Source organism: Pelodiscus sinensis, chromosome 6, assembly GCF_049634645.1.
Source record: "Pelodiscus sinensis isolate JC-2024 chromosome 6, ASM4963464v1, whole genome shotgun sequence".
Classification (NCBI taxonomy): domain Eukaryota; kingdom Metazoa; phylum Chordata; order Testudines; family Trionychidae; genus Pelodiscus; species Pelodiscus sinensis.
Window position 1 is genome coordinate 26082174 of NC_134716.1, and position 22302 is coordinate 26104475.

The 22302-nt window shown below is 42.8% G+C and overlaps 1 protein-coding gene and 1 long non-coding RNA gene across 5 annotated transcripts in view; one reads left to right on the top strand and one right to left on the bottom strand.

Moving 5' to 3' along the window:
* The window catches only part of PTPRD (protein tyrosine phosphatase receptor type D), a 1779541-nt gene that overhangs the window by 876960 nt on the left and 880279 nt on the right, over positions 1-22302 (top strand). The gene's annotated exons all lie outside the window — the stretch shown is intronic.
* Positions 222-21574, bottom strand: LOC142830042 (uncharacterized). The gene is made up of 3 exons (XR_012905055.1): positions 21542-21574; positions 2316-2413; positions 222-385 (listed from the first exon to the last, which is right to left on the bottom strand). It is a non-coding gene; the product is annotated as an uncharacterized LOC142830042 (long non-coding RNA).

Below are 22302 nucleotides of genomic sequence, written 5' to 3' on the forward strand. Positions count from 1 at the left end.
TTGGCCATTCATATTTATGTTGTCTACTTCTTTGCATGATAAAATGTTTGCTTTGTTTTCTTTGAGTCACTTACACCTGCAATTTTAGCAGCTGTCCTTTTATGTTTGGCGGGGAAAACTTTTAAGTTACCATAAGTGCTTTGCCTCTTAAAAGTCCTTTAGCTTTTGCTGAGATACAAACCCTTCAAAATCACCATTTCCCTTCTCTTGTTTATGTTCAAGCTGTGCTGGAAAAAAATAAGGGTGGCGTGCAGAGCTGTCCACGCCTCTCACTGCCCCGGGCCAGGATCAGAAGCAGGGTCATCAGTGCCATTGGCCAGGATCCCAGGAAGCACTGGAACTCCCAGGGCCAACAGCTGACCTCCTGCATTCCCACTTCTTGTGCCTATGACAACAGACCAAAATAATTAAACACACAATTTTTTTGAAGCTTGAGGATTGTGAGAGGAAATCAAGGGTGGAGGGTGAAGGTAGGGCTGGGGGAGGCAAGCTCCCCAGCCCTGCCCACAGCCCTGCCTCTTCTGCCCTAGGCCCATTCTCCAGCACCACGAGCAGGTGGGGTAGCATGCAGCCCCAGCCTCACTAGCCCACGAAGCACTGGAGAGGGCGGGTGCTGGGAACAGCAACACTCCACCCCCAGTATGCCTACCATAGGCATTCTGGGGGCAGGGTATTGGTGGTAGTTAACAAGTTGTACTCCTGGGGACATTTGATACTTTTTAATAAGTCTCTAACTTTAGACATCTGGGAATGGCTAGCAGATATAAGTATACAGCTCAAGTAACCCTATGTTTATTCAGTAATTATGCATGGGACATCGTCCATCTCTTCCTCTTTTTCCATCCAGGTCCCCAAACCAATCCATTATCCTTATCATCCATCCCTAACCCACATAGGGGGGGTAAGGTGGGCTATAATGAAGTTGGGGTTGCTACCATTTACATGACCCTATACTCGTTCTATTCCTTTAATGGGCACTTCCTTTGTATCTCTTTTTCCAAACCATGTATCCAGTTGCTGAATACCTTCCTTATGGGTGTGCCTGCACTAGGCATTCTTCCCACACATATATAATAATTGACATATGGTGTATTTCCCTTCACATCACGCCTGAACAAAGCCCTCCCTGAGCCTGCTGTGAAGAAGGCAAAAAAAAAAACCTATCTCCACTTAGGTCAATATGGTGGCATGGGGAAACATCGATTCCTACTCCTGCCACACCCACACCCACTCAAAAAAGGGAGCAGCTAGCATACTGCCTACAGCAGATCTTAACAATACCTGAATTTCTCCACCTAACAGGGAGGTAGGTGGGTGCTGCCTCAGCCTGCTCTGTGTAAAAGGGGGCTTCACATACAGGGCTATCTCTTGAAAATCCTTTCACCCATCTGGTTTCCAGTGTCACCTTGGCCTTTTGCCCCTTTTGTAGGAGTCTGATCTCTCCCCCACCCTACACCCTCCCCACAGCCATAAAGCACTGCTCCCTTCATTTGACTGGCCAGCCAGCCAAACTCCCACACCATCCTGCTTAAAGGGTGCAGCTGTCACCGTTATTAATTTTGATTAATACCTTGTTTTCAGTGGAACTAGTGGTGGCCTAACATATTGTTCAGACTGAGTTACAGTGGCAGAATCATGGCTAAACACCGGGAGATAAGGGATGCCATTTGTTTTCTAAATTCCTCTCATGTTTTGGGAGTGGGGGCAGGGAGAGGGTTACAAAGTTTTCTTGAGCAATTTTTCTTCTGCTTCTCTTTCCTTACATGTTTTAAAGAAGGAAGGTTCAGTAAACATTACAATCTCCCAAAGTTTCTCCAGTTGTTAAACAAATGATTGTTTGAAAGGGCAGCAAATCCTTGCCTGTACATTTCCATCCTTTTGTTACACCCTTAGAAACTCTTGGTTTGTTTGTGGTCTTTTTGTGTGACAGCTAACAGTTTTTACAGAAATGGTAACTATACATATTTTACTATGTATATAAGCGGTTTGTCTCCTCGACTGCAGTGATGGACATTACTGTTTCAACATCTTGAAATAATACAGTTTTGCTTATCTACTATATATTTGAGAGAGTCTGTCTGTTCAAGAACTCTTCCTAAATGTTAACAGCGAGGACCATCAAATTTGGTGTATAGCTTCCTCTTATCATAACTTAAAACAAGGTAAGGGTTTGGTTGTTCCAGGACAATGGCATTTGTCTGGAATGGGATTTCTAGGGAAAACTGTGCAATTTTCTGCATTCCTCACTCTGGCTGGGGAGCACAGGGGGCAGACAAACCTGGATCTACCCCAGCTAGGGGACATGCAACACTCACCTGGCTGTTCCTGCTGGAGCTGCAGTGACCATGAAGAGTGGGCTGGGGTAGTCCACTTTCCCCAGGGCAGCCTGCATACTGAACCTTCATCCCCAGCCCTAGATCAATGATTTAGATGAAGCATGTACATTTTTATTTTATTTTCAAAACACAAAAATTAATTGAGTTATGGACTCAAGCAACACCAGGTAAATCTTCTAGTTAAAATATATAGTACTGTGATGGGTAAATGTGTGACAATTATAAATCCATAAAAGAGAAAGTTAGATGCATGCTAAATTATCAGCGTGGTAGACCACCATAAAAATGCCTTATTATCATTCAGAGTTTTTGCCTTTAATTTATAGTTTTGTTTTTCCCTTGTGCTTGTAGATACCATTGTTCCTAGTTTTTCCTGTGCCAAAATTGCAAATGTAGTGTTCTCAAGAAAACATAACATTACATTTGGTTGTCAAATCTACATGAAATCTTGGAGGAATTTTAAATGAAACCTACTTAATTTTCAAAGGAACGACCCTCATCTCTTGAACAAAATGTTCTTGTGAGCTTCAGATCAGCTTTGAATAATTCATACAGGGTTGTTTGCACCATTATCTTGCTTGGGCTGTTGTCGAAGATTTATCCTGTTCTCAAGACCTGTGTGCTAGTATACAAAACTGTGTACAATAATGTTATTTCACACAGGTTAGGGCGAAGGGCTTTTAGGCTCCCCTATGTCCTCTCTCATCCCCAGCAACAGATGCTACTAGTGTCTGATGTTGAGAAATTTTTTTTCTGCCCCACACATTAACATAACAACTTGCTATCAGATAAGAGAAGAGACTTGAGAATTACTGGATCTGAGCAGTGCTCTCACAAATTTTGGGGCTGTGAAGAGAGTTCTGGATGGCTCTCAGAACTGCACATATTCATCACTATTTATTGTTTTCTGACCAGTATGATTTGAAAAAATCCACTAAGATAAGTGTTTTTAAAACTGGCCCTTAAAATTAAGATTTTGTGATTCTCCGCTCCCAAGTTTCACAACTGTCCCCACGAAGATTCCTGACATTCATGGTGAAAGTGATGCTTGCTGGTAGTTAGGCAGCATCACTTGCCCCCTTGAGCCTAACTGGCTTGGGGTGGCTATAAATATTTGTGCTGATGCTGCCTAGAAAACAGTTATCTTTGTCCCATCGCACTGTAGAGATGGGTTGATTATGCGCAAAAAAAAAAAAAAAGTGTGGGGCCCAGCATCAGTTATGAAGATATGTTGTGTTATAGTACTGTAACTGTGGGGGGATGTTGCTATATGTAGCTCCCTTTGAGGCTTGCCCATTGTTTTTCTCCATTCTGATTAAATTAATCTCTTCTGTAACGATATTGACACTCTGCCTATATCTCCAAATGGGATTCACCCATTGACTTTGGTCAATGAGAGGCATAAGTTACTTCAGGCCAAATCCAAAGCACCTTGAAGTCATGAGAAAGATTGACGTAGCTTTAATAGTCTTTGGGTTTTCCTACATCACATGTACTCTTAATGTATTAATTGTATGCTCAATAGTTACACAGCATTTGAACAGTTGTAGCATAATTTGTACTTAAATAGAATTGCATCCACTTCTTCAAAAATAATTCCTCCCCTGATGTATGTTCCAAGGTAAGGAATGTAAAAGGTAGTACAAGTAGAAATAATAAACATTAGTACAGTTATTTCTCAGTATTTTAGAGAGCTAACTGATCTATCTATCTATCCATCGATCGTAGTTTATTTTACACACACAAAAACTACTTTTTTTCCACTGGAACTCATTTTGGCAAAAATCCAACATACTGTACAAAAGTGATGACTGCCTCTTCACAAGCTGTTTACTACAGGAAAAGTTTACCTCCGTGCAAATAAGAAAGAGCTGCAGGCTGTCTGTGTTTGATTGTTTTGCTGCTGTTCCGACATTTTACCTTTGTATATTTCAGGAAATGTATGCCTGTTTCAGGATTCTTTTTATTATAATCTTTGCCTAGTTATGTCCAGGTTTCCATATAAATGCCTTGTTTTCATGTGTTCATAACCTTATAAAAATTCTCCTTTGGAAATGAAATTCCCCATAATGAGTTTGAGCTCAAACTTGTTTTTCCCAGCAGGGATTGGGGGGATGGGAGGTGACAGGTGGGTAATGGAGTTAAAGTTAGCAGTAACCGAACACAGAAAAATCCTATTTTTGTTTTAAATTTAGATGGTTGAAAATATAATTCTCCCCTTTCAACTGAAACTTCATTGAATTGGAATTATTCTTCTTGAATATAGAGCAAGATCAGAATGAATTTCAGCTAAACATCTGAAAATTGAATGCACAACTAAAACATTTGAACTTTTTCTTCTTCTGTTGTACCCCAATCTGCCTGTGCAGAGCTAATAGTAGAATCAGGGGTTTGGGCAGGAAATCTCTAAGACAAGTTTATTTTGGGGAATTTTGATTTGGAATTTAGTTGGCACATCCTTGACCATGGCCATTTGGGTGTTTCCAGTTATCAGCTTGACCAGAAATTGAACGGTAAATATTTATCTGGCCATTTTGAAGACTCTGAAAAGTTTCAGTTAAAGATGAGTTACCAAAATAGATAGAGGTCCAGTTGGGAAAGGTTTGTTTGTTATTCCTAAATAGGTTTGTCCATCACTTTAAAACCTCACTTGATTTTGTATCATTTGATAACTATGTGCACCTACTGCATGATTTATGAGTAATGAAAAAGACTAATGTGATTTATTAGAAAGTAAAGGAGATACTACATAAAAATTAAACGTGTACTTATTTAACCCGCAGCAAAGTTGGCTTAATTCCAAACATGGTTACATGTGCTAGGCAAAGAAAAGGAATGCACAGTTTACAAGTCAAGTGATAATTTTTAACTCAAATTGTTTCCTATTAATAGACATAATACTAAAGAAAATGAAAAGATTATATTATGAATTACATTTAGCAAATTAATAATTTACACTGATGATTATTCTGGTTTCATTCTCTCTGAACAACCAATAGATTTTTCCAGTTGTGGTGAAGTTTCAGATTACCTTGGTCCTAATTTTAACCATTTATTTTAAAAACAAGACACATAGGTAGCTGGTCATATTTTTTTCCAGTGCCTTTTCCCCCAAGTGACTTTATTCTTTATACTGCTCTTGATAATTATTCTAGCTAGAAGTCAGACAGACCAAAAATGGGGGGGGGGGGGCAAACTATTTTGGAGCTAAATTTATTTTATTTAGGAATGTTATTTACTTAAAGCATAAGTTTATGTAAGAAATGTGGTAAAGCTATGTAACTAAAAGTGCCCATTCCATCATGAAATAATTTTAAATATTGTATATTCCCATAAAAAATCTTTAATGAAGAGATATTACTTGTCATTAGAAATAGTTTATGGTGTATTGTTAGATAAAGGGAATAAATCCCTTGTGTATTTCTTGTGTAATTACTTGCCTAAATATATTAGTCAATCACCTTTATTTTCCAAATTTTGTGCTGAAAATTTTAGACCTATGAGATCCAAGTGATTTTAAGTAGTGTAAATATAGCAAAAATTCAATGTAATAATCTTTGTTCTCACTTTGGCAAGAAGCTTAAGAACAGTCAACATGTTGGAGAAGTGAGATGGCAATTAATTTATGACTTTCTACCTGCTGCCTAATGATTCTATTGATAATTTCTTTGATCTACAGAATGCCTTCTCAAAGAATGTGAAACTGTTATCAAAGTACACTATTAGCCACTGAAGGCGGTTGGGGGGGGGGGGGGGGAGAAGGCCTGCCTGCTCCATACACTGTATTGGGCCACTCAAAAGAGGTGAAAAAGCATTGAGTTCCCCTCTAGGCAGTGTCCCTGGACTTTGATTGGAGGGGAAGTAGAGGGTGTCTCATACTGTGCAGTTCCCTACCCCAGTTCCCTATGAATAGTTGTGCTAGTTGCAGGAGAATTACCCTCTGTCCCATCCCCGCCCCCCTCCCCCCTCCCCGGCCACCAAGGATTTTCACCTGGTCAGAGTTTCATAGGTGACAAATCTGAGGGCAAGGGCCTGACCATGTTCAAACCACGACATTCTGTCTGCTGCAAGAGCAGTCCAGAGTATTGCTCCAGCTACACAGTCATAATGCCACTGAAATAAGATCCATCTGCCATTCTGTGCAGGGGGAAGAGAAGATAAGTCACGCCCCAGGCTAGTCCCATTAGACAGAACATACAGGAGTTTGCTAGAAACCTGACTTCAGGCAGCATTGCCTCATGCACTGAGTGAGTGAGAAATGGGAGACTTTCCAGCCATGAAGGAGACTCAGGGTCCCTGTGGCAGAAGACAGGAGGAAGAGTGGGGATCAGATTGGGAGGGACTGGAAATTCTCCTGTGCCTTCTCCTTCCCCCACAATATGTCTAAACTGGTGCCATGGGTTAGGAATTTAGGGAGTGCCCCTTTCCACTGCCTGGCTGTGTGTAGAGAAGGAAAACTAGAAATGAGCTATGCACCCTCTTAACCGCCTTCAGAGAAAAAGCTGCTCTACTTCTCTCACATCTACGCACAGCTATCTTTGGGTCTTCCAGTATCACAGTGAAACTACTACTACAGTAAAATTCCACTTGTCCGGCATCCAGTGGTCCGGCACTACTGCTAGTCCGGCACCACCTGGAACCCAGAAGTGCTCCAAGCAGCCGGACAATTGGAGCTGCTCTGCCCCGGACTTCCCCGAATCAGCCGCTGGTCAGTTTCAGCAGCGGCTGACTTGGTGACGCCTGGGACAGAGCAGCTAGGGTGCTGCCCGGTTGGTCCTGCAGCGCCGAGGGAAGGCACTACAGGACCCACCTACCACCCCAGCTGCTCTGCCCCGGGCTTCCCGGAGTCAGCCGCTGGTCAGTTTCAGCAGCGGCTGACTTGAGGATGCCTGGGGCAGAGCAGCTGGAGTGCTGCCGGGTTGGTCCCACAGCACCACCCTCCCATACCTCCCACCCCACCGCAAACCCCACATAGCCCCCCCTTCCGATTGTCCAGCATATATGATAATCCAGCACCCCCTGGGTCCTAAAGGTGCTGGATTATTGGAAGTTTACTGTCCTAAGATTCTACTGTAATACATTTATTGAGCAGTGTTCAAATGAAACTTAGACCAACTCAGCTTCACTATTGCTACCCACAGGATTCTGAGACAAGGTTTGCAACTAAGATATAACTAAATCAATTGCACTCCTACGGCTCATAATATTGCCAGCAAATTCCTCTTGTTCAAATCTTAGAACTGTTATGATCTGGCTTTTACTTGTTCCATTCCAAAGGGGAGTGTGTTTATGAAGTCCCTGATGGCCTCTTACTAGCAAAGCTTATTGGCCTTTTCTCTTTTCTGGCTTTTCTCAATCTTTTGCCTGTTTTTGATAATGTTGATTCCTCCCTTGTTCCCTCAACAGCCTGGGCTTCCATAGTTTGGTGCTCTTCTGAGTCTCTTTACCTCATTCACTGCTCTTTCAGTATGTGTTGGGCAGCTCCAGTTCTTCACAGTCTGGATTTTTATAGAGTTGCATTTCATCCTTCGGTAGTCTCATTTAACCCCATAGCTTCAACTACAATCTCTATACCATAGGCAGCAGGGAGAAGAGGCTGAGCCTCACCAAACAGCCTGGTGTTACCATGGCCTCACTCTACCCCAGAGTCCTGCTTAAGCAGAGCTGCTGGCCTCCAGGAGCTGGGACCATACAACCCACCCTATTGAAGCTGTGGCAGCGCCACATGCTCTTCAGTTTTCCAGGGCTGGTGTGGCTGTAGCCGTGCTGGTGAGTGCCTCTCCCTCCTGGAGCTATAGCCCTGCAGCCACTTGCCAGGTGGAGAAAGGCTGCAGCCACAGTGAGGGGCTGTAGGTGTGTGGAAGGGGCATGGCTGGGGGCTAGCCAGTAGTTCACAAAGTGCTTATGATCCGTGCTGGTGACTGACATAACTAAAATCCTGATTTCTCACCATCAGTTGAGCTATAAATCTGTTTTCCTTTCCAAATTTTCATCCTGGGTGTTTCTGTGCTGCCACAAACTCAAAATATCAGAGACGTACTTGCCTATAGACCTTCTATAAATACACCTTCTTCTTGATTATGGTCAATAGTACTGGTAAATTTCTATTTTATACCCTGAGCATCTCATTCAGTCTCTCATTGCTTCTAATTTCACATGCTGGTTCCTGTCACCTTTTGCTCTGTTATTTCTAAAATGTCCTCCCCACTGCAGCCACAAAGACAATACTCTCTTTATCTGTCATCTTGACTTCTGCATACAAGTGTCCATAGCCTCATGATGGCAAGATGTAGCTTCTGTGTCCCTGATGCATGCAGTGTGTTTTTTTTGAATTACAGAGGGCTAGGCAGCTTTTTAGAAGGCAAGAACTGTTGTGCTTTTTTTCTTCCATTAGTGTGCAAACAAGTTTTTAGATGATACTAAACTGCTCAAAATAGTTAAGACCAAAGCAGACTCTGAAGGGCTTCAAAAGGATCTCACAAAATTAGGTGATTGCGCAACAAAACGGCAAATGAATGTTAATATTGATAAATGCAAAGAAATGCAAAGTAATGCACATTGGAAAAAAATAATCACAACTATACATACAAAAATGATGGGGATTAATTTAGCTATAGCCACTCGAGAGAGATCTTGGAGTCACTGTGGATAATTCTCTGAAAATATCCACTCAGAGTGCAGCAGCAGTCAAAAAAGCAAACAGAAGCTGGGCATCATTAAAAAAGGTATAGAAAATAAGACAGAGAATATCGTGCTGCCTCTGTATAAATCCATGGTACGCCCACATCTTGAATACTGAGTACAGATGTGGTTGCTTCATTTCAAAAAGAGATATATTGGCATTTGGAAGAGATTCAAAAAAGGGCAACAAAAATTATTAGTGGTTTGGAATGGGTGCCATGTGAAGAGAGATTTAAAAGATGGGGACTTTTCACCTTAGGAAAGAGGACTCTAAGGGAGGATATGATAAAGGTCTATAAAATTATGAAAGGTACGGAGAAAGTGAATAAGGACAATCTTATGTTGTTCCCATAACGTAAGAACTAGGGGTCACCAAATGAAATTAATAGGTAGCAGATTTAAAACAAACAAAATACATTTTTCTTCACGCAGCACACAGTCAACGTGTAGAACTCCTTGCTAGGGGATGTTGTGAAGGCCAGGTCTTTAACTGGGTTCACAAAAGAACTAAATACATTCATGGAGGTTAGGTCCATCAATACTCGTTAGCCAGGATGGGTAGGAATGGTGTCCCCCGCCTCTGTTTGAAAGAGGCTGGAAATGGATAACAGGAGCAGGATCCATTGATGATTGCCTGTTATGTTGACTCTTTCTGGGAAATCTGACATGGGCCACTGTTGGAAGACAGGACATTGATCTAGATGGAACCAGTATGGTTCTTAGAATGGCAGATTTGAAAAGCTACTTAGATGTGCAATGTCTGTAATATCCTTTGAACATGCAGAAGATATTTTCCAATATTATTTGTTGAATTTTTATTACTTTCATTTTTTTTTAGTTTATAGCTTTAGGCAGCTTATTTTTAAATGCTTTTCTTTGCCAAATGGCTGCTTCTGACAGATGTGGGTCATCTTACACCTACCTACCTACCTACCTACCTCTGAACTAATCTGACCTCCTATATAACATATAGCTTCACTGAACCATAGTTATAAAGGTTTACTTTATTAGCGCAATCAGACACAAATTTAGTGAATCATAGTTCTAAGCAATATTCAAGACAGGGCACTTTAATAGGTAACTATTCTCCAATAGAGTTGACTGTACTTTGAGGTGAACTATATGGTTAGATAAAGGTAATGAGGAAAAATCCTAGCATGCTACCTATTTTGAATACTTTCTTTGCCTGCTATTTCACGACCATTTTTCCAGTGCAGCAGGTGTTTTCCGATTAATATGAGAAACAAAAGATTCTTCACATTTCACAACTGATGAGGCCTCAAGATGAGCTGGATGTGTATAGGCATTTCATTATGACCCCGCACTGAGCTGCTTAGATTGCCTCTAAGAATACCTGGGGCATTAAGGAGAGGTTCTAGGACTCAGTAGCATCCTCTCCTCAGATGTTAAGCAGCCTGACACTTACAACATCTGGCCCTCAGAGGATTTTCCCCAAATGAAGAATCTTCAGATGGTTCCTGTACTTCTTCCCTCCCAGATGTTAGCACAGTGGATATGTTCAGTAGAACAGTTGTGGTCCACTCTACCCTTTCTGCTAGTATAGCCCCTTGATGCTCTTAAACGGTGGCATAGGTTAGAGCAGACGTCAGACTTCTCTGATTTACACTGGGCCAGAAGACCCAGTTCAGAGCAGTTTTGTGACTGGGAAAGCACAAAGGGACTCTTCCGAACACAAGCTTTCAGCTGCATAGAACCCTCTTTAGCTGCAGCCAAAGATGTGGGTCAAGATGATAATTTTATAATCAAAAACAATTTTTATAATATATTTCTTCAGAGTCACTAGCTCATTCTTAAGAGTTGAAAAGATGTCCATGAGGTCACATTACTTGAAATCTATTTTTATTAACATGCACATCTAGATGAGTGGTATTACCGCCTAAGAATGCAAAGGTGGTGCTTTAGAATGTATACCAGAGGACACTACCAGTATATGCTGCATGGAAACAATTTTTTATTCAGTAAAAAAAGTGTGTGGATTCAAACATATATACCATGAGGCAAATGTAAATAGTACCTTAATGTACTACATAAATATGGAATATTCTTAGTCTTTATAAGGCGCAATAGTGCTTTTCACCATTACAATCAGAATAATGTTTGCTTACTGACTGCGATATGTAGCATTAAATATTAAGTGAATAATGAAACTAGATGTGCTTGTTATAAAATAAAAAATGGCAGTCTTGCCTTATGATTATACACTTGAAAATTCTGTTTGCAATCTTTATTTCTCTCTCATGTAAATGTATCATTTGTCTTTGGCAAGATTTTTCTCCATCACACATACATGCTTAGGACAAATATATAATCCTGGTTAATTGCAGTCTTTAAGAAATGGGCAGATCTTTGTTTATCTTTTAAGTAAGAGGATATAAGCTATTGCAAAATCAGAACTAATTGTAGGTGGCTCTAACAGTTTACTAGCCTAATGGATACTTTTCTCTGTTTGATTATAATTCTTATTTCCCATTCAAGTTAGTAAATTAAGATTTATATAGCACTTTTTTTTGCTTTTAATTTTAATATTTAATAAACATTTTATTACATAAAATTATTAACTGTGGTTATAGAAAATGAAATAAAGGGCAATATACACAAAAATATTTATTCCCTGAACAGGAACATTAATGTTATTTTAAAGAGGGCAAAAAAGACAAATAGAAATGAGGGAAAACAAAATGCATGGTGCCTCCCATTTAAGTCAGATAAATATGCACAGTTATTGAGCAGAATGTGATTTATCCCTTCTCCTTCTCTATAGGTTTGGTGATGGTTTCCCAATTCCAGGTTGTCTATTTTAATATTTTGAGAGAGAAGATCATAGGCATGGGAAGTAAAGATGCACGATGTGGGTGGGTGGTGCAGCCACACCCCATGTTTTTCTTCTGGCTACCACCAGCCTTGGAGGCTGAACTGCTGCTCAAGGCCCTGCTGCCAGCCTGGGTCTCTGCAACCGGCCCTACTCGTGGCTAGGGTTACCAACTCTCCTGGACCAAACCCCATTTACTTTGATGGCATCTAATCCAGTCCAGGAGAGTTGGCAACCCTAGGTGTGACCACCAGCAGTGGGGAGGCGTGGATGGGTGGGGGTGTGGCAGGTTGTTCAGCTCGCACCTTTACCCTAAAAATAGTTCCACTAATAAGGAGTATGTAGCTATCTTAAAAATGGAGAGTGCCATAACAATAAAAAGAGTAGACTTGTTCCTCGGCTCTGTTCACACAAGAACCATCTGCCTCCCCATTTAGTTGTTAGGAAATTCTGGCTCATGTTACAACACTGAAGCAGTATCATCCTAGTCTGAGCTAGATTTTCAAGTTGGCTCCATCCTTAGAAGTAGTGCGGAAAAGAAAGGTTTGCAAATCATAATATTAGTTGTTTTCATGCTGAAAATTCCATGCCAAGATTAACATTGTGCATGTGATCATTTTGTTAATGAGAATAGTATCAGCAGCCTTTGACATCTACTGTTGTACCCGCATGAAGTGTGCGTCTGTGGGCCCGTACACAGGAATTTCTGTGAGGGGTGTGTTTTTTTGTAAATGTGGACCACATTTTTTTAAAATATAAAGAAGTTCAAAATACTCATGTAATGAGTGTGCATAAGACAGGTTAATAAAAAATTGAAGTGGACACAGTGATTGGTAAAATGATTTTGTTATAACATACTTAAATTATAAAGTAATAAACATTTTATAGAAATTACCTTCTAAGATCTTACTGTAATATCGTAAGTTAAAAAGAATATTGCGGAATCAGACCCTGTCTGTCTGGGCCACAGCTATGGCAGCCCAGCCAGTGCCATGGAAGTGGCTGGTGACTGCCCTGCTCCTGCCAGGACAGCCCAGCCCCGCTCCTGGCCTTGCTTCTGGTGTGTGGGGATGTGGAATCAGCCCTAGCCTTCTCCCAGCCAGCGGGAGCATGAGGAGGGAGGCTGGGGCAATGCACCGCCCCAGCCTTCCCCCAGCCGACCGAAGCATGTGGGATGGTGTCTCTGGTAGTTCGCCTCCCCTGTGTTCCACCAGCTGGATGTAATCAGCCCCATGGGAGACTTTGGGATGTTTGCATCTACACTCTTTGCATCGTGTATGGACCAGATCTGTCTTTCTGTCTCTCACACCCATGCATGCACACACACATAGTATGTGTATCTCTGTCTTTCTGGGTATGTCTACACTACAAAGTTAATTCGAATTAACTTTGATAGGTGCTACAATAGCTCTCCGCTAGTTCAAACTTAATTCGAACTAGCGGAGCGCTTAATTCGAACTAGGTAAACCTCATTTTACGAGGACTAACGCCTAGTTCGAATAAAGTAGTTCGAATTAAGGGCTGTATAGCCACTTAATTCGAACTAGTGGGATGCTAGCCCTTCCCAGCTTTCCCTGGTGGCCACTCTGGGCACCACCAGGGAAACTCATCTGCCCTTCTCTCGGCCCCAGAGCCCTTAAAGGGGCACGGGCTGGCTACGGTGCCCGTGCCAAGTGCAAGCCTGCCAGCACCCAGCCAGCAAACCCTGCACCTGGCACGGGATGAACCAGCCACCCGCTGCTACCCAGCCCTCCGCCTCTTCCCGGGACCAGGCTGGCGGCTCCCGGGAGCCTGCCCAGGTCCGCAAGAGGCGGGCACCTGCCTGGTCTAGTGCAGAAATCGTGGACCTCATCCACGACCTCTGCACTAGGCACAGGAAAGTGGCCGTCTAGGGCAGGATAGCTGCCAACCTGATCACCCAGGAGCAGGTTTGCATGAAAATCAAGGTGGTCCACTGAGACCCCCGACCCTGACCTCTGAGCTTAGAATGGCCATACTGGGTCAGACCAAAGGTCCATCTAGCCCAGTAGCCTGTCTGTCAACAGCGGCCAACACTAGGTACCCTGGAGGGGATGGACCGAAGACAATGACCAAGCCATTTGTCTCGTGCCATCCATCTCCAGCCTTCCACAAACAGAGGCCAGGGACACCATTTCTACCCCCTGGCTAATAGCACTTCATGGACCCAACCTCCATGACTTTATCTCACTTCTCTTTAAACTCTTTTCTAGTTCTAGCCTTCACAGCATCCTGCAGCAAGGAGTTCCACAGGTTGACTATTTGCTTTGTGAAGAAGAACTTTCTGTTGTTAGTTTGAAGCCTGCTACCCATTCATTTCATTTGGTGTCCTTTAGTCCTTATATTATGAGAACTAATGAAGAACTTTTCTTTATGTACCCTCTCTACACCACTCATGCTTTTATAGACCTCTATCATATCCCCCCTCAGTCTCCTCTTTTGTAAGCTAAAAAGTCCCAGTCTCTTCAGCCTCTCTTCATATTGGACCTGTTCCAAACCCCTGATCATTTTAGTTGCCCTCCCCTCTCCCATCCTCTCTCTTCCCCTCTCCCACCTCCTTTTCCCAGTCTCCCTGAGTTTTGTTCAATAAAGAGAGTTTCTATTTTTGAGCACATGTGTCCTTTATTTTGTACATCAGGAAGGGGGACTAGGGAGGGGTAAGTGGAAGGAGGTGAGGGAGGAATGGGGTACGAGCCCCCGATGAGGAGGACTGGGCTGGCTCTGCGGGTTCCTCGGGGTGGAAGCTCTCCTGAAGCCCCTTGATTGACCCCCCCCTCCGGATGGCAGCCTGCGGTAAGTGCAGCCGGGCTGATGGCCGAGTGCTGTGATGTGCCGAGTGTGGGCACTCAGGGCACCCCAAGCCAGGACTGCTTTGCAAGCGGGGCACCCAGAACTGTCTGTCCAGGGTGGGGGTGGGGTCCCTTTAAGCACAGCCCTCGGCTAGCCTGACACAGCATCTCCACGCTCTAAGTCCTAATCTGATGCCCTGCCGCCGGCCATCCTTAACCTCGGTTCAGGGTCCACTCAATGTGGACATGCTAGTTCGAATTAGCAAAACGCTAATTCAAACTACTTTTTAAGTCTAGATGCGCTAATTCGAATTAGCTTAGTTCGAATTAACTAATTCCAACTAAGTTAGTTCGAATTAGTGCTGTAGTGTAGACATACCCTCTCACATGTATACCCCTTGCTTTAGTGCAGTCATGTATGCACCATCCAGAGGAGAAAGTGGTGCACTCCACAGCATTAGTGAGGGTTCATCATCACGTTCAGTTTCTGAAAGGAAGGGTTTGCAGCCACTGCAGTACATATCGTGTTTCCTCCTTCAATTCATGCTGCCTGGTAAAGCGTGAGGCTGCATTAACAATGAGACAACCCTTAAGGGCTCAGCCTTGTGCAAGTTCATCATTTAGTAGCAAGACACTCCCTGGAAAATATTCCACCTCAATCAAGCTTCATTGCTGTGTATAGTATTAAATTGTTTAAAACTTATGCTGTATATGTGTCTTTTGTCTCCTAAAAACATTCCCTGGAACCTAATTCCTCCCTCTATTTACATTAATAATTATGGGGAAATTGGATTTGCTTAACATAATTTCAATTAAAGTAGCATTTTTCAGGAACATAGCTTCATTAAGTAAGGAGTTACTGTAAAATAACCTTCCCCTATTTGTGTTCCTCCTGTTCATGGATCCTAGGATGCATCTAATTTCTTTTGCCACAGTGTTACACTGGGAACTCATGTTCATCTGATAATCCGTGACTCCCAAATCTTTTTTACTGTTTCCCACAGTAGAGTCCTCAATCTTGTATATATGATTGAAGAAAAACAGTCCAAGCAACCCTTGTTACAGCTAAGGCAAATAATTTTGCCTTGAAGAAATATTTATTAGCTTTCTCCTCTTTGCTTTTTCAAACTGGTCAATGAGTTCATATTTACTAGGCTGTGTTCAGAATGAGCAGAGTTGAACTGGGCAGGTGCTTGTTGCCTGCAGTTGGTGACTTCCTGTTGCTGTAACCCAGGTGAAAGGCCCCTACAAACCAAATGCTTAAGCCAGACAGATCTATAAGTACCCCAAAGGGCTATTACAACTGGAGACTGAGGCATTCAGGGTTGTAGCATCCACAAACCCTCCCCAATCCCACCTAAGGATCCCTCATTGTAATCCTCTTGCTTCACCTTGAAGGAGAATGGTGAGCTTCCCCACCCCGTGCGTATCAGTATAGAAATTGTACAAAACACACCTGCGCTGTTAAACTACCTGGATGGAGGAAGGATGCTGGATATTGCCTACATTGTTCGCTCCAAGATGTATATAATTTACATTTAACCACGCGAGCAATCCAGATAATTTCCAACCTGTTTTCTTCATTATTCACTACTCCCCCAATTTTTGTGTCCTCTTCAAACATTATCAGTGATTTTACTTTCTTCCATGTCATTAACCAAAATGTTAAGTTTTGATAGCCAAGAACCAATTACTTTGTGGGACCAATAGAAACACACCAAGTTGATGAGGATTCCCTATTCACAGTAATCTGCTGAGATTCATCAGTTAGCGAGCTTTTAATACATTTAATGTATCATATTAATTTTACATCTAATGATTTAATCAAAATGTCATACAGCAAATCAAAAGTCTTACAGAGTCTAAGTATTACATCAACAGTTTCCGTTTTATGAATTTAATTTGTAATCCAATCAAAATATATCAGATTAGTTTGACATCTATTTTTCATAAACCTATGTTGATTTACAGTAACTTTTCTACGGTAACCTACTTTAATTCTTTAGTAATCAAGTCCCATGTTAGTTGCTTCATTGTCTTGCCAAGGATGTCAGACAGACAGAATTGTAATTACAAGTCATCCAGCTAACCTTTTTAAAATAGTGATGCAACATTAGCTTTCTTCCATTCTTCTGGAACTTTTTTGGTGTTTCAAGGCATATTGAAAGAAAAAAAACTGCATTAATGGTTCAGCAAGCATCTCAGCCAGATCTTTTCAAACATTTGGATGCAATGTCTATAGACAAACTGATTTTAAAATATCTAGTTTAGGGAACTGCTGTTAATATTATATTGAAATACCAGACAAATGCAAAGAATGTTATATGATATGATTAAATCATCTCTTTTTTCCCAAATAAAGTACATACGTATTTATTAAATATTTTTGCCTTTTCTACTTTATTATTGCATTATTATTACCATTTCTATCTATTAATGGATCATTTCCTTTATTAGGATTCTTTCTAATCCTAACATACTTAAAAAGCTCCTTTTTATCCTTGAGTCTGAGTAATCAATTTCTCCTTTTGCTTCCCTTATCAATGTTGCACAATGCCCAGCTTCTGATTTATATTCATTACTATCAACATCCCCATTCCTCCAGTTTTAGTATTTATTGCTATATTTATAAAAATATATTATATAGTTGCTTTCACTTCACACTCTAAGCCAGGTTGTTTTCCTAAATCAATTCAGCTTTCTCCTTAATGTGAAATTGTGGCTTTTTGGGGAATCCAGTAAATATTCTTAAATAATTCCTGATTATCATTCACAATTTCCTGACTAAATTCATCTTCCTTGTAGATTTGGTCCATATTGATTTTCATCTTTGAGCTGCTGACCACTGTAAATCACTCTGTGTGGTGTGTTCATCAGTATATAATTTCACTGGTCTGGCCTTTATATTGTGTTTGCCCTTCATAAATGTGATAAACTCACGATCACTTGTACTCAAGCTACCATAAATTTTAAAATTCTGTAATCTTTTGGTAGCTCGAATTGTAAAAGGGCCATGGCACATTTATTCAGAATCATTTCGTGATGCTAGTGGCAATTAGGGGAGTTCATGATCAAGAAGGAAAACTGGAATCTTGGGAAAAATAGCAATTTCCTTGGGACTGTCCATCTTTGGTTAAACATTAAAGCAGACATCACATTTCTATGTACAGAAAAACCCAAGGGACAGACAAAGCCCATGCTGCCTCTACTAAAATGTCAATATGTGTCAAGAGACTTCAGTGTCTGCAAGAAAATTGCCTAAGTCACTCACTACAGGCAGTCCCCGGGTTACGTACAAGATAGGGACTGTAGGTTTGTTCTTAAGTTGAATCTGTATGTAAGTCGCAACTGGCATCCAGATTCAGCCGCTGCTGAAACTGACAAGCGGCTGACTACAGGAAGCCCGAGGCAGAGTAGCTCTGCCCCGGGCTTCCTGGAATCAGCCACTGATCAGTTTCAACAGGCTGAATCTGGACGCCAGTTCTTACATACAGATTCAACTTAAGAACCCCAGGCATCCCCAAGTCAGCTGCTGCTGAAACTGATCAGAGGCTGATTCCAGGAAGCCCGGGGCAGAGCAACTCTGCCTCGGGCTTCCTGTAGTCAGCGCTGGTCAGTTTCAGCAGCGGCTGACTTGGGGACGCCTGGGGCAGAGCAGCTTGGGTGCTGCTGGGTTGCTCCAGTGGCGCCGCTCCTTGGCGCTACTGGACCAACCCAGCAGCACCCAAGCTGCTCTGCCCCAGGCGTCCTGATTCAGCCGCTGCTGAAACTGACCAGCAGTGGCTGAATCAGGACGCCTGGGGCAGAGCAGCTGGGGTGCTGCCGGGTTGGTCCAGTAGCGCCCAGAGCGGTGCTACGGGACCAACTGGCAGCACCCCAGCTGCTATACCACAGGCGTCCAGAGCAAAGCCGCGGAGCACTGGGGCAGCGGGACAGCCCAGATGCGCCGCGGGCTGTCCTGCTGCCCGCGTGCTCCACGGCTTTGCTCCCCATCTCCCTGGTCTGCTGGTCTCCAGCAGACCAGCAGACCAGGGAGACGGGGAGCAAAACGGAGCAAAGCTGCGGAGCACGCCGGCAGCGGGACAGCCACGGCGCGTCTGGGCTGTCCGCTGCCCGTGTGCTCCACGGCTTTGCTCCCTGTCTCCCTGGTCTTCTGGAGACCAGCAGACCAGGGAGACGGGGAGCAAAGCCTCTGAGGACGCCAGCAGAGGGACAGCTGCGGCGCGTCTGGGCTGTCCGCTGCCCGCGTGCTCCCCGGCTTTGCTCCCCGTTTCCCTGGTCTGGGGAGACGTGGAGCAAAGCCGCGGAGCACACGGGCAGCGGACAGCCCAGACGCGCCGCGGCTGTCCCGCTGCCAGCGTCCTCAGAGGCTTTGCTTCTCGTCTCCCTGGTCTGCTTGTCTTCAGCAGACCAGGGAGACGGGCAGCAAACCCCGTTCATAACTGAGGATCCGACATAAGTCGGATCCGCGTAACTTGGGGACTGCCTGTATATAATTCAAGCAATATTATAAGGACTGGAAATAAGTTGCAAAACAAACTGGCCTCTGACATCTGGCATAGCAAAATTTTGGATACTGAAACTGAAATGAATGAGCTGAAGGAGACAGGGAAAATAAAGATGAGTAGCAGTACATGCCTTGGTTATAGTTTGAAAGATCACCAGAGCTGATTATGCAACATTTACCAAAGGCCTTTTAATAACTTTTTTAAAAATATAATGACAATTAATGACATCAGTGAATGCTGCATGTAGATTTTAGAACATGATGTGATTCTGAGATGTATCTTCAGGACTCCCTGTACAGATTTCCCAGATCTTGTCCCCAACATTGTAAACTAAACTGTACCACTTCTTTGGTCTATCACACCTTCCTTCCAAGGGACTAAGATTTATCCTTTACTGTATGCTTTAAGGATTTATCAGTGATGGCTTAGTAAGGAAATCCCATGTCAAATTAGATAGATCTCTACTATTTCTGACCAACGTGGAGTATAGGTGATGCATAGAGCTATTTCTTTTACTAACTCTTTTCTGTGTATTACAGATGGTGATATACCGCCCCGCCCCACCCTGCAACATTTTTTTCATCTTTCATAGCACACTCTTCATCTAGCAAATGAAAATAATTTGACATGAACAAAAATGAATTTTACTTATATGTAAAATACCATGTGTGACATAACGCCCATAGGAAAATATAAGGAAAAAAGTTAATTTAATGGATAAAGATTTTTCAGTTCTTAAAATTCAGTTTTACTCTGAAAAATAACTGTAATGAATATTACCTTTACTCTTCTCTCTGTACTTGGAATCATGTCTGCTTAATTTGGTGTTAAAAATCAGGGTTTATTACTCATTACTCTTATGAGCCATGCAGAACCAACACATCTGTGATATAGTAAGCTGTTTCTATTGTCCTACACATCACAAAGAAAAATGTTAACTAAATTCTAATTGCTGGGCCTCATTTATGTCTGTTCAACTTCAATAAGCACAGCAAGGTTTAACAAGCATAAGTAAGGGCTGAATTTGGCCTGCAGAACTTTGGTAATAATTCATGTACAGTAGAACCTCATGGTTATGAACACTTCAGGAATGGAGATTGCTCATAACTCTGAAATGTTTACAGTTCTGAACAAAATCTTATGGTTGTTCTTTCAACAATTTATAATTGGACGTTGACTTAATACAGCTTTGAAACTTCAATGTGCAGAAGAAAAATGTTGCTTTTAACGATCTGAAATGTAAATAAAATAACAGAAATATTGCCTTACCTTGTCAAAACTTTTTTAAACTTTCCCTTTTTTTTAGCACTTTACATTTAACATTATACTGTACTGTATTGGGATTTTTTTTTAGAAATCAGAGCTCACATTCTCTTTTGATCCAATTACATAAAGAAGAAATCTCCAGAAATACGTGGAAAGCCTTTCAAAAAATGTTTGGAGTAGGTAGCTTTGTTTACCGTGCATTTGCTATAATTTTTGCCCCGTTTCTCTTCTGCTGCCTCATTGAGTATTTCAAGTTCCAAATGATCTGTGTAGAACATCCTGGAATCCTGAAATGCCGTTTTTATGGAGTCAATCTTTAAAAAGTATGGTACAACCACACTGTAAATACATAGCAAATCCTTTACAAAGGATGGAAAGATTACTTTTCTCCTTTGGTGTTGAACTGGCATATCCTTGAATATTAGAAATCAGAGCTCACATCCTCTTTTGATCCAATTGCATACACAAGAAATCTCCTGAAATACATTGAAAGCCGTTCAAAAAATGTTTGGAGTAGGTAGAATTGTTTACCATGCATTTTCTATCATTAGAGTACTGCGTGGATAGAAATGTCTCTCCACAGATATCCAAGGATAGACATTATGATCCACAGGATCTGCAGATTCCAAGTGGGGCTGATGTTAGTGCAGCTATGCTGCTAAAGGAACTGCTGATAAGCAGTGCAGTCTCTGGGTTGTGACATGGGAACGCTCCCCTTTGTTGGCCACAGTGGCTTTTGTGAGTAGATCCTGCAGATCATGATGTGTATTTGCAGATATCTGCATCTGTGGGTAGATGTTTCTGTCCATGCAGGGCTCTAGCTGTTCTGACAATTGGGACCCAATGAATCAGAATGTTTACTTGAAACAGTGGATCACATTAAGAAAACAAACTGGACAGTGTCTTTTCAATTCATAAGCATTAGAATATTGTGGAAATGTTGCATTTCTAATAAGGAGTAACTTTTTTGTCTTGTTTTGGAGTTCTAAAGAAAACAAAATTAGTACAGGCAGTCCCCGACTTACGTGGATCCGACTTACGTCGGATCCATAGATACGAACGGGGTGAGGCAACTCCCGCACATGCGCAGCAGCATTCCCGGGGCTCGCTCACCTGGGTCCTAGGATCCTCCTCCTCCTCGGGCCGGCTCCGACTGGGGTCCCGCAGAGCTGCCGGGCAGAGGAAAAGTGCCTCCCCACGCCCGCTGCCCCCCCCGCCAGCAACAGGCTGCCCCCTCCCCTGAGCAACAGGCTGCCAAACAGACAAAAGCAGCCTCTCTGCCCCTCCTCCCCTCTATACATGCCGGGCTCCCGGAGCTCAGCAGCGTCCCCGGGGCTCGCTCACCTGGGTCCTAGAATCCACCTTCTCCTCCTCTTCGGCCGACTCCAACTGGCCTCTGCCTGCAGCAGCTGGCCACAGGGACAGGGATCCCGCAGAGCTGCCGGGCAGAGGAAAAGTGCCTCCCCACGCCTGCTCCCCCCCCCCCCCCCGCGGCCTCGTATCCTGCACGCCTCCCCCCTCCCCCCCTGCCAGCAACAGGCTGCCCCCTCCCCTGAGCAACAGGCTGCCGAACAGCAGACAAAAGCAGCCTCTCCGCCCCTCCTCCCCCTATACATGCTGGGCTCCCTGGGCAAACAAAGACTCCACCAAAACAAACAAAGTGCTGGCCTCATTGTGTTAGCAAAAAAAGGACCCTCCTCCTAGAACCCTGGGTGGTGTGTGGAAATAAAGCTATTAGCTCAAAGCATGGTGCGGAGCTGTTTGGTATTTGATGAGTTACTCCTTTAGTCCTGAGTTTGTCACAGGGACAGAAATAGATGTGAAATCTTCTGAACAGGGGAACAGACAGCAAAACAAACATTAGAGGGGAGTTA